This window comes from Urocitellus parryii, chromosome 3 (assembly GCF_045843805.1).
Source record: "Urocitellus parryii isolate mUroPar1 chromosome 3, mUroPar1.hap1, whole genome shotgun sequence".
Classification (NCBI taxonomy): domain Eukaryota; kingdom Metazoa; phylum Chordata; class Mammalia; order Rodentia; family Sciuridae; genus Urocitellus; species Urocitellus parryii.
This window is the reverse complement of record NC_135533.1, coordinates 170432868-170449260: the sequence shown is the minus strand read 5'-3', so window position 1 is coordinate 170449260 and position 16393 is coordinate 170432868. Positions and strand designations below refer to the sequence as shown.

Genomic DNA, 16393 nt, shown 5'->3' with positions numbered 1-16393 from the left:
TTGGATGTAGAGGGCTGATGAAGCCAGGCAGCACTGGGACAGCCCCAGGACATGCTCAGGTACCTACTGCCCCCGGGGCTCCCACTCCTTTGGACTTGGCCCACATGGTGTGGAAAATACACTAGTCCTAGTTGCCAATGGTAAACATGGGGATGTTTTATGTATGTCTGGACTTGAGGCACCCCTGGTAAAACTGGAAGATGTGCCACTAGGTCAACTGGACAACAGCCTCTGGATGGCTGCCTCTTTATCAAGTGACACCAGGCCAGGGACACTGTCTTCACTGCTCTCCAAAACCTGCACCTTGGAGGCATCTGAGTCTGTGACCTCTGAAGCATTCATTTGGGGTCACTCAGTCAGTGCCTCTGTCAGTAGCCAATCACTGGGCTCCTGCATCTCAGTGCCAGCAATCATCCAGCAAGAGGAACAAGAGAGCACCTCCTCTCACCCTGCCCCTGGCAGCCCTTCTTGGCTCTGATTTTGCTCATAACTACCCAGGCAGACAAATGGGGCCAAGTGAGCACCCCCACGGAAAAATGAAACTCTGAGGTTTAGCCACAACTAAAAGCAGGGGTTCCACTAACTTAGCACCTACTTTGTTCCAGGACCAGGGCAGTCAGAGGCTCTGCCCACATCAGTGTACTTGACCCTTCTGAACTCCCCCCTTGGCATCACATGCCTCCCGCTGCCTGCATTTTCAAAATGAATTTTTTTCCCCCAAATGTAAAACTGTATTTTAATTTTTTTCTTTTTTCTTTTTTTGGGTACCAGGGATTGAACCCAGGGGCACTGAACCACTGAGCCACGTGCCCAGCCCTTTCTAATATTTTATTTAGAGACAGGATCTCACTGAGTTTCTTAGGGCTTTGCTAAGTTGTTGAGGCTGACTCTGAACTCACGATTTTCCTGCCTCAGTCTCCCGAGCTGCTGGGATTACAGGCATGCACCATGGTGCCTGGTTGTATTTTAATATTGACTGTAATGCCAGTTTCCACACTGTCCTCTTTCTTCACTATTCCTCAGTCAAGGGTCATTACAGGAGGTTGATTCTCAGGGTCCTCCTGGGTTGCCATTTGTGGAGGACATTCATGTGGAAGGCCACAGGTGCACACTCATACTCCTTCCTATATGGACACTGGCTCTTGGCCCCACGTCCGGGTGCTCCATAACCATAGTTGAACGAATGCTCATTCATGCTCATTCCACCCTGAACATTACCTGCATACAACATGCGTTCATACAGCAGCTGCCCAACCCCCAAACAGCCCCCTCCAGCTCCTGCACAAGGCAGCCAGCATAGTGGCCAGGTCTGCTGGGAACTCCCAGCCCAGATGAGCTCACAGGAAACACTGACCTCAGCCTGCAGCCCAGCCCAATGTGCCCGGCCAGTCCTCTGGGGCCAGTTGCCAGAGCAGAGCGAAGGAACGTGGTGAGGCAGATCCAACTACATCCCCTGCTCTGGCTCCTATTCAGTGGGAATAAGAAGCCAAGGCCTCAAAGCCTCTGGCCTGAGAGTACCAGGTCCCAGGCCAGCTGCACACAACCTCTTGGCAGGTGGGGAGGGGGAGCCAGCAGTGGCCTGCTAGGGGTTCATCCCATAGCTGGAGCACATGTGAGCATGTGTGTGCTGGGGGACGTGAGTGTACATGTGGGTGCGATGGGTATGCACAAATGTGACTTATGTAGCCAGAGAAATGCATGTGCCTGTGAGGCCATGGGAGTGGCTGGCACGTGGTAGGAGTAGTTAGAGGTAAGAGTGAAAAGAAGCTGCATGGGCCTGGCCTAGAGCCCACGTGTAGGAGTCTGGGTGTGTGTCCCAAACTCCCAGGCAAAAAGGGTATCTTTCCCCTGGGCTGCTTTGCCTAGCCCTGAGGTCCAAGGCATCGAGCATCCAGATGAATGCTGCCTGGGGTCTCAGGTGATAAGCAAGATCCCTGCACAGCACACACTGGCCACAGGCCTGCGTCTACACATTAAGAGACACAGCTCAGCCTTGCCCCTCACAAGGAGACAGAGAGCTGGGGTAGTGAGCAGCTTTCTGGGGTAGTGAGAGGATGAGGGAGGGCTGAGTGACAGGAGGGCAGAGAAAATGAAGGAAAAAGATGCTGTGGCCTTGGCTCCTGGGAGACGGGCTGAGGGCTGACCAGGTGGCAAAATCACAGTCAGTCTGGCTGGATGCGACACCCACAATATCAATGCTGCCTTGGCTGCAGGACTGTACAAGTCTCCCCTCCCCCATCTTCCAGATGAGGAATAGTCCCTTAGTTCAAGGGTCATCATGCTGATGAGGATCAACACCAACCTGATAGGCCCCAGAGAGGGGGTCCTCTCATCAATATCACCCCCTTGCACTTGGGAGCACCCATCCGTCATCCATGTACCTCCCTTTCCAAGCTACAAAATGAAGTCACTCCCCCAATGAAGGCTTCTGCCTGCCCACCAGCCTGGGGAGACGGTCCTGGCTCTGTCCCCACTGCTCAACAAGGAAACCAAGTCTGTAGAAACATTTGGCAACTCATCCTGGGGCGCCAGGCACTCAGCACACCTGCAGGTCAACTCCTCCTCCCTACCACCTTCCCCTGAGGCCTGGTCCTGATGGCCTGTAGGCTCCATGGCTCCCCTTGTCCCCAGCTTGGCCAGCAGGAGCTATGTGACCAGGACTATATGGAGGAGAAGAGGGTGTCAGAGAGGGTGAGGCAGAGCCAGGACTGGCCCCCTGCCCTGTTCTGCGGGCTGCCCTAAACCTGCCCTCGGGCTCACAATCTGAGCAGTTGCTGCTCACAGAAGCCACTGAGGGAAAACCACAACCACAGCGGGCTGCGGCCCGAGCCCTAAAACTGTGTAGCTAGGCCACAGTGCACAAGCACAGGGGATCCATGGTCTTGGTGAGCTGCCATGGGGCTTCTCAGTAGTAACCTTAGGTCCAGAGCCTGTAGCCCCAACTTGCTACGACTAAAACCAGGTCAAAGGCCTGGCCCAACGTTCCCATTCCCTCAGCCCTAAACTGGAATCTCCAGACCCCAGGAAGGAGACAGTCACCATGAGCTGGCATCTGCTTCCATTACTGTGTGATCCTGAGAGAGGTCCAGGGCCTCTCTGGGCCACAGGTGCCCCTCTGCACAATGCAGTGTGAATTACTCACCTACCTCGTGGTGTCTGAGCTGTGGCGGGAAGGTGAGGGGCGAGGCAGCAGCACAGAAGCAAGGTGTGCCCACTATTTATAACCTCCATGCAAATAGGCCCAGGCCCATAGGCCCAGGCCCACAGGCCCCAAAAAAGGCCACCAGCTCAGCCCCAGATTCCTCACAATTCTGCAGGGCCAGAGGCGCGGCAGGAGCTGGACCCCACACAGTGTCACAGGAGGACCAAGCCTCTCTCCCCACTGGGTGGGCTCCTTGCCTCTGTTCTAGCTTCTCAAGCCCACAGCAGAGGCAGCCCTGGGAAGCAGAGAGCACTGGACTTAAGCATCAGTCTAGCGGAGTGTCAGGGTGTATACCCATAATCCCAGCAGCTCAGGAGGCTGAGGCAGGAGGATCGAGAGTTCAAAGCCAGCCTTAGCAACTTAATGCAGCCCTAAACAACTCAGCAAGATCCTGTCTCAAAAAAAAAAATGGGGTGGGGGGTTGCTGGGAATGTGGCCCAGTGGTTAAGCATCCCTGGATTTAATCCTCAGTATCAAAAAATAAAATAAAATAAAATGGGCTGGGGATGTGGCTCAGTGATTAAGCATCCTTTGGTTCAATCCCTAATTTCAAAAAAAAAAAAAAAAAAAAGGAGTCAGTCTAGGTGTGAATCTCAACTCCCCACTTCTAAGAAGGGTTGTCCTTTTTTGAAGCTAACAGTGTGCTCATGGATTGGCCTTGTAACTGCATTAGCTCACTTTATCTCTATGTAGCTTCAGAAGGTGAGTATTTTACATATGAAGAAATCAAGGCTCAGAAAAGCTAACTGATTTGCCTAAGGTAACACAGCTAAAGGTTTAGACCCAGGCGTGCCTAATGTTGCATCTCATGTTCTTTCCAGTATACCATTTGGGGAAGAAGAGACAAATGGAGGTAAGGGTCTAGGACCCTGTGTTCAACCAGTCTATTCAGCCCTCCCTACTCTTCATCCCCAGGCCTCCACTTGCCATAACTTGAGGAACTGGCCCTGTTCCCCACTCTGCCCTAAAGCAACAGCCTGGAGGTAAGGAAAGGCAATAGCTAGACCAGGCCCAAGTAGGCAGGTTGCCTCCTCCAAGAGCAAACAGAAACCTGTTTTCAGCCAGTCCAGGGTAGTAGGCAAGGCCAGCCTCAAGGTGACCAGAGTGACCTTGCTGTAGGTAGACCCCAACAGAACAGTATGTGGGCTGAAATTCCACACATGCACCAGCAAAGAAACTGGGGTTCCAATAGGAACCCAGAGTGCATTTTCTAACTCTTCTACATTACGGGTAACTTGTTTGAAACAACTTTGTCAAAGATAAAAAATAAAACTCACCAAGCTGAGACCAATATGCTCATCTCCTCATTGTACAGAGGGAAACTACAGCCAAGGTCCTGCATTGAGGATCCCTCAGCTCCCAGACCCAGCTTGGTCTCTTCCCTGCCAGCCCTTCCTTCCTGAACAGTTCTGCCTCACAGGGTGCAAGATGGTGCCCAATGAACAGAGAGTAAACTGGGGTTGGAACTAGAGAAGAGGCATCTTGGTTCAGCTGTTGGGAGAAGGTGTCAACAGGCTCATGAGAGAGATCAGCTGCAGCCCCTGGTAAGGAGCAGGGGATGCCCCCATGCCACCTCATGCAGCCCTCTCCCACCTACCTTGGACCTGTCCCTGCCTTCTGTGCATGGAGGGTACCACTGCCTGTCAAGCCAGACTGGATGGCAGGTGATAGCAAAGTGAGGCCCTCCTAGGGACGCAGCCCTAGCTGTTATGTAGGCCTTGAGGGATGAATGAAAGCAGGAAGAGCAGTCAAAGGCCTGGTCAGAGTCCGGGAGGGGGTTCAGAGTGAGAGGTAGTATGGCCAGCAAGCAAGAACAGAGCAGGCCCTGGCAGTTGGGAAAGGCCAAAGGTGTAGGCTCGGCAGAACAGCCTGGCCTTTCCAGACAGAACCAAATCTAAGGAGGCCACAGGGTTTCACAACCCAGGAAGTGGGCTCAGCAAGAGGAACAGGAGGTGGGAGAAGAAAGGGCTAGAAACTCCCTTCCAATGACCTCCACCAGGAATCTTGTCCCAGCCCCCATGTGCCCAGCTCTTCCTGAGAGAAGAACCATGGCTGGGCTCTCAGTTCATGCCTGAGTGCCACAGCAGGGGAGGCTCCCCAACTCTGCTCCTCCCCAGGACTGGCACCTCATTCTCTGGCCAGGACTCCTCCTCCACCCTTCCTTCACCCTACACAGACCAACCATTGCCCACGAACTCTCCTCCTCGGACTCCCCAGGGCTCTGCTATTCCTCACTGCTCTCCTTCTCCGGCACACTCTCCCAGCTGTCACCACCCTGGTCCCTTTCCTAGCCAATCTTCCCCCATGTGGAACCCCCTTGGTTCCCACTGCCCTGGGACCTCAGCCCAGACCTTGGCCTGGCATTCAGGGCTCCCCACACCCTGGCTCTGCCCTGTTCAACTCCCATTCTGGCCACTCTATACCTCATTTTCAAGTCTCTATGGACTTGCACATGCCGTCCCCACAGCCAGAAGACCTTCCTGAGTCATGTGTCCTTCCAGGCAATTCAAAAGGCCAGCCTGGGGATCTTTCCCCCCTCCTCAAGATACCAGCTACTTCCCTGCTGGTGACCTATGCCAGTATCTGTGCTCAGTTGTATCTGAGGACTTGGGTTTGTGGTCTAGGGGTATCTCTGCCTCCTGGTCAGCATGCTCATCCCTGGTTACAGAGCTGACTTTCTGGGGCCATTTCAAAATCCCACTGGCAGGCCCAGCCCAGCCATCTGGAATTCAGCAGGAATCAGAGGTGGGGCCCAGGCGGCACAAGTGTACCTTTTAATTGCAAAGGGGGTCCTGTTATTATAAGAATCCAATGAAAGCCAGGAGTCCTCTTCCCAGGAAAACACACGCATGAGATGATATGATTGTGTGCACACACAGAGTTAAGAGCTGAGGCCCCCAAGGCCATATAAGCCCCACATCACCTTCAGCCCACCTCAGGCCCAGCTAGTGGGCATCACAATGACAAGACATACCAGGCTGATGGTAACTACAACCTGGTGGGGAATATCACATAAATAGTGGCTACAGAGCAGGATGACACCATACGTTGCTCAGGCAGTGAGAATAGCAAGACAGGGCAGGGGATAGAATCAGGGATGGGCTGGTTGGCAGGGGGGGAGCTTCCATCTCAGGGAAAGCAGAGGTGTTACAGTCCACTTATCCAGAGGGTTTGGAAGGGACAGAGGGGCAGGACTAAGGATGTTGAGTGTCAATTGGCTCAAACCATCTGGGCCAGGTTGAATAGGACCTCCTTAAAAGCACAGCCCACACTAGGCACAGGCCTGAAGTCTCCCAGTTGGCCCTGGATTGGGGAGCCCTGGGTTCAGTCAGAAGGAGGGCTCCAGGCACCCTTGAGGGAGTAACAAAAGCTCCTTCATGGCAGGAGCCAGAGAGTCAGCTCCTACGAAGACAAGGGGGTCTCTGTGTGACCCTGGGTGGGGGGAATATGTGGACTTCTCCAAGAATAACGACACACATGTGCACACCCGGGCACACCCATAAAACCAAACATACAGTTACAAATGGGGAGCCTCCCTTGAAGTTGGACGTATACGCACACATTTATAGCCACAGTCACATGTGACAGCTCAAAAGGTGCACACATACACACACACACACACACACACACACACACACAGTGCCCCCCCTCCAGTAGTTTCTCAAATGTCAACATGCATCCAGGCCCACAAAGACCACACCCAGCCATACAGGATCCATGTGAATAAGCCATAACACACACACGGGGACAGGCACACTGGGCAGACACAGAGATGAATACATGAACTTGGAAGGATCCCATAAGCCTGACTAGAATCTGGTACCCAAATGCCACTGTTCCTACTATAGTCCCCCTGGGGCACAATGGCTGGAGATGGGAAGGGCATCTGGGAATCAGGCCAGGCTGGGCCTCCCCACTGAAGGAGGTTCAGAGCAAAGTCCAAAGTGTGTAAGGAAGGAGTGGGTGGGTCATGCACATCCCTGTGCAGCAGACCTGCCACCTTGCCTGAAGGGCCTGGGAGGAGTGGGGTGGGGGGGAGTCAGTTGAGGCTGAGGCTGGGAGGTCACAGGTGGCAGTCACAGGCTTGGCACATGAGAGTAGGGGAGGGCTGGAACATCTGCAGGTGGGGACAGCCCACATATGACCTCCATGAGCTCTAGGCTTACCATGCAGAAAATGACAGAGAGGTTAAGTAATTCAACCAAAGCCACAAAGCCAATGGGGCAGACCCAGGTGGAGGGGGAGAGAGGCTCCAGTTCCAGTGCTCAAATGGCCCATCTGGCCTGCAGTGCAGCAAGGGGATGTGTTGGCAGGTGGGAACAGCTCCACTAGGTGGTCCCAACCCCACTCCTTCTTTTTCCCATAGAGTCCCCAGGATTTTCCTGATTATTTACAAGAAACAAATGTTTTGTGTTTGGGAGAAGGTAAGGTGGCCACCTAAGCCTTTTGGTGTCTGTCAGTCCCTCTGCACTAGGTAGAGCCCAGATGATGCCCCCTGACTTCAGGGACCTCGAAAAAGCTGGGAGAGTCAAGACCAACCCATGTAGCAGGCCATTCCCAGAGGGCAGGAAACAGAGGAGCTGGTGAGCATGGGCGTGAGTGGGCTGGACAGGCCTAGTTCAGATCCAGTGCCCTGAGAACATGGCTGAGTCTTGGGCAGGCATGCTGAGCACCAGGCCTGACACAAGAAACAGTGCCAACACCCAGAAGCTGTCACCACGGTCCTTACCACCACTGTCATCCTCACACCCTGCTCTGTCTCTGCCCATTTTCATCTATCCTCGGTCACTCAGTCATGGGGTGCCTGGCCTGTGAGAAGGGTCTGGGGTGGGCTGAGGCAGCCTACATCCATGGGCAGGGCACAGGCCTCAGCTTCCCTGTCTTAACAATGGAAACCCTCAAGATTTCTCCAGTCCTGATACTGGAGGACCCCAAGAGCCTCCTCTCACACCCCCAACCTTGGCCCTGAAGCCTATACCACACAGACATCTGATCCGACCTTGGCTTTGGTGACTGGCTGCTCGGCTGCTCTTGTTTACCCAATACAACCATAGACATGATCCAAAGCTTCCGGGGTTGTTTTGAAAACAGTGGCTCAGCCACCACAAGCCTGCCCTCCTGGCGCCTGGGCAGGGACCTTCGAGGGACAGCAGTTCCAGCAAGGACCCTCAAATTCCCCCACCAATGTCTTGCTGAGCCCTCTTCTCCTTAACCTAGGCTTTAGATTCTCAGGTCTCCACCTTTAGCCCAGACCCTTCTGGACCCAGGCTGTGGCCCCACCTGCCTCCCCAACCTCACCACGTGAATGATTCTAAAAGTGCTCAAATCTGCCCACAGCAGCCCACTGGTGTTCCCCTTCCAAGTGCTTCTCATCTGTTAGGGGCGCCCACGCTCACACAGCTGTCAGGCCAGACACCTGGGGCCAGTTTGCCTCCTCTGGGGCCTCCCCACCCAGTCCGCAATGGTGTCTGCCTCCGCAGCGAAGATCAAGACCTTCTTTTCTCCACCTCCTGCCCCATCCTGGCCACCATTGCCATCTCCAGGCTTGGTACCTGCCTGCCCACGGCTCTACCTCCCCTAGTTTGGCCCCTATGGTTCCTCTGCTCCAGCATCCAGACAGGGCTCTTAAGACTTAAGAGTACAGCAGGCCTCATCACCCTTGCCTAAGCCCCTGGAGTTTCCTATTGCTCCTTAGGTAAGCTCAGACTCCTTTCCGCCAGACCTGTGGCCCTTACCTTCCTGACCCCCTTGGTAGCTGCTCTCCCCTCATTCCAGTGTCCTAGCCACAATGACCCCTTTCAGTTTTCTGATCAGACAAGTTCCTTCCTGCTGAGGAGGCTCTGGGCTTGTCTTCCTGTCCCCAATGCCCCACAGTGGTTCCTTCCCCATCATTCATTTCTCATAAGGATACTCCCCTATCTGCCTATTTCACAGAAATAGGAAGACTTACAGCCGTCCAGCACCTGGCTCCAGGGGACACAGCCAGGAAATATTAAACAAGGGACTGTCTGATGCTTGCAGAGGTCCTTTTCCTAAATCTGCAGGATTCCCTTGCCTTGATGGCCCAGCCCTGCAATGATCTCCAGCCCTCCAGGCTCCTGAGTCCTGCCTGCCATATCACCATCATTAACTCTTCAACACTGGAGAGCTCAGCCTCTTGGTTCCAAAGAGTGAAAGCCAAAGCTCATCCTAGTCCTCACTGAGCTGACCTTCTGTTTGTTCCTCGGATAGGCAGGCCACCAGCTGCCATGGGTTAAGGATGGATGCATGCACAAGTGTATGGGGGGATTTGTTGCTCCCTGACCCCTCAGTCTCCTCAGTCCAAGATGACTGCCCCCTACCCCCGTCCAAAGGCTGAGGCCAGGGGTCTGAGGGTAGGTAGGCTGGCAGGAGGGCTCACCACCCACTTCCTCATTCCCAGCCAATTCTCTAAGCCCAAAGTCCTGCAGGAGCCCAGAGTGGGAGGACTGAGAGGAGCCCTGAGGGGGCAGGCAGTTAGCTGCCTGCTTCCCTTCCCCAGCATCCTGCATCTATTTGTCACGAAATCTGTTTTCTTCTCTCTTTGAAAGGGAGTGAGGGGGAGACAGCAGGAGGGGGCTGGGCTGCTGAGTGGGCACAGCTGCTCCACCCTGGCACTCCTTCCTCAGAGGACAGGGAACCTATTGAACCAATGGAGCTCTCCCACCCCTGGTATTGCTGCCGAAGGCAGAACTGAGGGGGAAGGAGGGAGCCAGAGACCTGACTTAGTTGGGCTCCAAAGCCACCTGGCCTTGTGACACTGGGACAGTCCTCAGCCAATCAGACAATTATGGCCCATTATTAGTACCACTTGCTGTTTTCTGAATAGTTACCATGAAGCAGGCACTGAGTACTTCACATGACTGACAGAAGATGTGCCAAGCATGGTGCTGGCTACTTTGCACACATTATCTTATTTTCCATATAACCTCGCCAGGGTAGATATCATTGCATTTGCCAGAGGGGGAAACCGAGGCACTGAGCGGCAAAGCCACTTGGCCAGGCTCATTTATACAGTTGCTTAGTGCTGCTGAATCTCCAAGAAGCAGCCTGACATCTCTGTCCCCAAGAGACTGTGCCTGTTGAAGTTGATGCCTCTGATTCTTGGCTTCCAGGCTTGGAGGGAGGGAGAAGCCGGAGTTGTGGGGGCTGCAGGGGACTTTATGGTCTCAGCACCTCATCTTTCTCCTAGAGTCTCTAACTAGGCTAAGCAGCCCTGGCAGTAGAAAGCCTGATCAGTCAGCCTAGTCCACAGGCAAGATGCTGCTCCCCTCGGAAAGCAGGGCAGGGGCGGGGCAAGCCACAGGCAGAGGGCTGGTCAGTCCCACTCTGAAACCACTTCCTGGGCAGCCCAAAGGAAGTGAGCCTCCGGAAACGCCTCGGACAGACAGTCTTCTCCCCTGGGTCTAGGCCTTGGAAAGTGGACCCTAGGAGAGAGTACCCTGCCTGCCTCCCGGACCCCTGAGCCTAGCAACTCCACTGTCTCCAGACATGGACACTGGGTTGGACAGAGGGGCTGTAGGACCCCCACTGGCCTGTGAGCACCTCAGCCTTATGGCCAAACAGCCCACTTCCTCCTCTGTGGCAGCAGCCACAAACGGTACTGCAGCAGCTGACACAGCCCTTCCCCCACGCCCATGTCCCCGGTCTCCAGTACCAAGCCTTGGAGGCCTGAGTTAGACGGGCAAGACAGCTATTGACTGCCCACAGCATGGCCCATCCAACTCTAGCCTCTGGTCACAGCCACACCTGGACTCTCACTGTCACGTCAGACCCAGGCTACATGGCTAGGCTGTTACCCTGCCTAGGGCCTCACTTCCCTACCCAGCATGGGCACAGTGCGGTATGTGTGGGCAGACATCTGAGTGCATGATGACAGAGACGAGTGTGTGTATGCGCATATTAGTGTGCCCATGGGGGTGCATGTGCAGGCACCAGGCACCTATGGCACGTGTGCCCAGTGCAGCCTGGCATTCTGTATGAACACGTGCACATCTCTGCTAGCCAGGCAGGTGATGCTTGAGAGCAGAAAGTGGGTGGCTCCAAAACTAATTGAACTCCTTAGGGAAGGAGGTTGAGTGCTGGGAGGGACTGGCTCCCCTGGCCTCAGGGGGCAGAGGCCCTCAAGCCAAAGGTACTTCACATCCTCCCCACCAGATAGGTTTTGGAGTAGGATGAGTAAGCAGAAGACCCTCTGTCCCCAGTGGAGTGACAGCCCTGTCCCCAGAGTCAGACCCAGGGAGTCCAGCCTCCTCAGGTTCACTCAGTCACCCTAAGACCTATAGTGCCTGACAGCCAGTAGGGTGGGAGTAGGGAACCGATCAGGGAGGACTCCTGGAGGAAAAGCCATCCTTCCCATCCCCTGCTCCTATCCCCCCCAGGTTCCAGGTGCCCTCAGCACACACGCACACACCCATTCAGAATCTGGCTTACTGGGGATTTAAACACTCAGTGAGTAACACTTTTCTCCCCCCCCCCTTCCTTTGTTCGTTTGTTCCTTTCTTTCTTTTTTTAGGGGGGAGGGGATGCAGGGGATTGAACTCAGGGCCACTTGACCACTGAGCCACATCCCCAGCCCTATTTTGTATTTTATTTAGAGACAGGGTCTCACAGAGTTGCTTAGCACCTTGCTTTTGCAGAGGCTGGCTTTGAACTCCCGATCCTCCTGCATCATCAGCCTCCCGAGCCACTGGGATTACAGGTGTGTGCCTGGCTGGTTCCTTTCTTTCTTTCTTTCACTTTCTGGGAATTAAACCCAGGGCTGTGTGCATGCTAGGCACCTGAGTTACACGGAGCTTTATGCCCCAGCCCAGAAGACTGTTTCAATTGTAATAGGGGCTGAGGGAACCAAGGCTGGCCCCAAAGGGAGGGATTTCTAGCTTCCTGAGGCGCCTCGGAGACTGCAGCCTTCTTGGGCATTCCTCAGAGACACTGCCCAGCTTGCCTTGAATCTAGAGGCTGGGAATTGGGATTTAGAATCCCTCCTCAGGCCCCAGAGAGGCTGGGGAAATAGAGTGGGGGAAATGGGATATGGAAGAATATCCAGCTGTGCTGAGAGACCCCATTCCATTCCCAACCCAGCATCCAACCCACCGTGAGGCCTAGGAAAACCTCCATTTCCCTGTGTGATGGCGAGGATGATGTGACAGAGATACAAGGAGCCATGGAAAAACTGACACACCCTCCCCCAACCCTTGGCTCACATATCACTTTCTAACTGACAATAAATTGTCATCACTCCTTCCCCCAAACAACTGGTGGGCTCCAGTCCTCCAAGGCCAAAGCCTTCCCTGGGCCACAGCCAGGTTTTAGGCAGTGAGCTCCTCCTAGGCAGAGCAAATGGCTGCTTCTTCTGGGCACCCAGGCCCCAAACCACCCAATCCCACAGCAAAAAGGGAGGAGTCCAAAGAAGAATGCTACCCCAGCCCAATGTCCTTCTGCCTAAGAGAACGCAGTCCTACCTGGGGCTCCCAACTCCCACTTGTCCTTGGTCTGGGCTCCTGTTGCTGCTGCCACTCACCAACCACCAGGAAAAGTAGGCCCTCCGCCCTCACTGGGCCAATTCCCAGCAGACCTGCAAGAACAGGAGAAAACAGCTGAGCCGGGAAGCAAACAGGATCTCCCCATCAGCGTGGCTGACACAGACCCGCTCAGTCTTGCCTGACTCTTACATCTTGGACCTCTCTGGACTTGACTTTCTCTTCTGTGAAATGGGCTGCCAGGCACAAATATTCTTGGGCATTGGCTATGTGTCCACTTCATGTTAGGGGTTGGAACACTGTGTCCCTGCCCTTGGAACATTTCCAGCCTGGTAAGGAGGTCAGCAGACACAGCAAAAAGCTGTTTCCAATCTCCTTCCACCACCACCACCCCCACCCCACCCCCACCACCACCCCCACCCCCCCTCTACAGGAGGTTGCCCTGCAGGTTTTGGAGTCCTAGGGTGCAACCAGGCACCACCACTTTAGGGCCTGGGGGAATTCCTCTGAGCCTACTTTTTAAATGGAGAAAACATTAATACCACAAGTACCTCTATGGCTTCAAATTTTATTGTGTCAGCTCCTATGCTAGATTCATGTTGAAACAAATGAATGGTGATTTTTTTTTTTTTTTACTCCTTGTTTGGTATTTTATGGTTCATTTGATTCTCCCATTATTTTGTGCCCATTATACAGCTGAAAACCTGAGGCCCAGAATGGCAGTGACGGCAAGGTGCACTAGATCTTCTAGCTAAAAGGCATTTCCTCTAAAAGACCAGGTCAGGGCTCCACAAGATTTTCTTCCTTCCCCAGGTATAAACTCCTCCCTACCACCCAGTCCCCCATCAGCACTCCCTGGGGGCAAAGGTATCCTCAGGCTTTTTCTTTTTGTCATTACTTTAAATTATTTCTAATTTTAATTTAAATTCCAATTAGCTATGCCATCTAAATGGTGTCAGGGCCCTGCAGTTACAAATCTGAATCACCCCTCTTCACCCTCTCCCCCCATCACTACTGCAGAGACTAGGGGCTGGCCATGAGGAGTTGGAAGGGTTTTATCATTCATTCGGGCTGAACAGGGTTGGGTCTTGGAGTTTCCAAACACATGCTCCCTCCCACAGACAGCTTGATCAAGGGGACAGGAAGGGGCAAGAGACCCACTGCAGGCAGGAAATGGGGTTGGGGACTATGGGAGATTTCGTAAATCCCAGCTTCCAAGAGAATGGGGATCACAGAGCTGTGGGGTGATCACCAAATAAGACTTAGTGTGTGCTGTGCGCTCACTGTGGGTCAAGGCTGTGCTGAGGATCAGTGACACAGGACCTCTACTCCTCACAACTTTCTCCATGCTACAGACAAGGAAACTCAACCTCTCTTGCTCTTAATAGGTACAGTGAGTATTTGAGCCCATATCTGTCTTGGTCCAGAGCCTGAGATCTTGGTCATAACACTACAAACCCCAGAACTCGCCTATAGCTTTCTCCATTGCCCCAGGAGCCAAGGTTGGCTTTGTGCATACACAGCGCACACCCACGACCTCATGTTCTTGCACATGGTCTCACACATGGGGGTTCTCACCTTCCCTCCCAGCACTGTCACTACATACCTTGTCACATTCCCTCCTGCACTGACACCCACACCCAGCCATCTCAGTTCCCTACAATCACAGTCACTCCCAAGCACACACCTGTAGTTTCATACAGTCAGACTGTGAGTCTGTTACCAGTCATAGGCTCCCACCATAGCCCCACACTGCCAGTGTCACCTCCAGCAAAGTCCCAGCACACACAGGAGCTCTCATAGCATTCTACAGCCAGGTATAGCCACCCAAACATACCCCCCCCACACACAACTGCCCTCTGCAGGTCTATCTACCACACCCCAGCCCAGTCCATAGCAGGAAGGAGGAAACCCAAGGGACCAGTCTCCTCCCTCTGGTCCAGGTCAGCCTGGACACAGTAGCTTAGTGGCAGAGGGACAGGAAGAACCAAATGTGAGTGCACACACACACATGCACACTTATTTAGACACACTCACACATGAGCCCGGTGGGCTGGCACCCCAACACCAGGGGCTCCCACAATTAATGGATCTAATGTACTCATGGCCAGTTGGTCACCATGATATACCCAAGTGCAAAATAGGACACACACAGGGACACCCCACCACCACCACATAAGGGCAGTCTGGTGACACAGAACAAACACATCAAGATCTGGTGTGCACAGTTGCAGAGGACACACAAAGAGCTTCAGGACACGCAAATAAACACATATACATGTGCAAGGCACACACGTGAAGGACACAGAATCACAGGGGCACGTCCCACAAAAAACACATAAGGAGACAGACACACAGCATACCCACAAGTCCAGATACAGGCAATGCAGCACACGGTGATAGGGTCCATGCAATAGGATAGGGGCCAGAGGAAAAAGGATCCTCCCACACTCGCACCCTAGCCAGGTTTAAATGGGGTACTTAATAGGACTCTCCCCGCCCCCACAGAGAGGGAGTTGGGGAAGTGGGAGCAGTTGTGATGGTGCTCACCTCCTCCCTCTCCAGAGCTGGCCAGCAGGGTGCCCCCATCTCCACCCCCCCTTCCCTTACCAGCCTGGGCCCCCACGGAGGTGGCGCCTGGGTTGGGGAAGCTGGGACTTACCATACCAGGCAAGGCCACCCGGAGAGGGGGCTCAGAGGGGCAGGGTGAGAAGGGGGATGGTGGAGACTAGAGCCACGCCCAGCCCAGAGACAGATGGAGAGACCGAGAAAGACATCAAGACTGAAAGAAGAGATAGAGAGCAGGAGGCGCCGAGCGGGTCCGCCCGGATGGGACCCAGGGGCGGGAGATGAGGCGTGGCGGGCCGTCTGGCTCCGGCTCTAAAGGAGAGGCTGCTGGACAGGCACCGGGCGGCGAGCGTGGGCCGGGGGCGCGGCTGCCAGAGGACAGGATCGAGGGGGCAGCGGGGTGAGTGGTGGGGGTGGGGCGATGGAGCACGCGGAGGGCGACTAGCAGACAGACCCGGTCTGGGGAGAGGCGGACCCGGGAACACAGAGGGAGTGAGGGCACAAGAACGGACAGAGGGCCCCAGAGAGATCAGGGAGGGACGATCGGACCCTCGGAGCGGCCGGGGCACACAGGAAGGTAGAAGGCCAGGGAGCGATCGGACTTGAGGGCCTAGGCTCCCACCGTCGAACAGAGGGACAGACGGACGGGGGCACCGAGACACCGCGGGTCTCGGCACTCGGCGGGACTTTTGCTGGTCGCAGCTCAGTTTCTCAGTTTCGGAAAAGGGAACCGGAGAGCGGAGGGGGAAGGGAGGAGCGCTGAGCCTTCGAGGTAGGTAGCCCCGATCCCGCGCCCGGCTCTCACTCACCTCCTGGCGCGAGGCCAGGCGCCAGGGGTCGCGGCGGCAGGGGTCTGGTTCCCGGAGCAGCTCCCAGGAGTGCGCGCGGACGGGGATCGGTGCAGGCCTGACCCGGACGGGTCCAGGGGCGGGTGGGGACGGCCCCGGTCTCAGCGCTGCTGCCAGATACCCGGGGTCGCTTTGGGGATCCCAGCGGCCGCCGCCTCCTGCTTGGGCGCCGCTGCACACGGAAGTGCAAGGGGGCGGGGCGGCGCGACCTCACCCAGGTGCCGGCCTCAGCCCCGCCCCCGCTGAGGGCCCGCCCACAAGTGCCGGCCCCTCCAGGG

At 54.9% G+C, this 16393-nt stretch overlaps 1 protein-coding gene across 1 annotated transcript in view; it reads right to left on the bottom strand.

Annotated features, from left to right (window-relative positions):
* Prkcd (protein kinase C delta) overlaps positions 1-16193 on the bottom strand; it is a 30654-nt gene extending 14461 nt beyond the window's left edge. Inside the window, exons 1-2 of the mRNA XM_026388581.2 lie at positions 16077-16193; positions 12682-12794 (exon numbers count right to left, since the gene is read on the bottom strand). The gene's annotated coding sequence lies outside the window, so the exon portion shown is untranslated. The remainder of the gene's footprint in view (positions 1-12681; positions 12795-16076) is intronic.
* Positions 16194-16393: the final 200 nt, after the last annotated feature.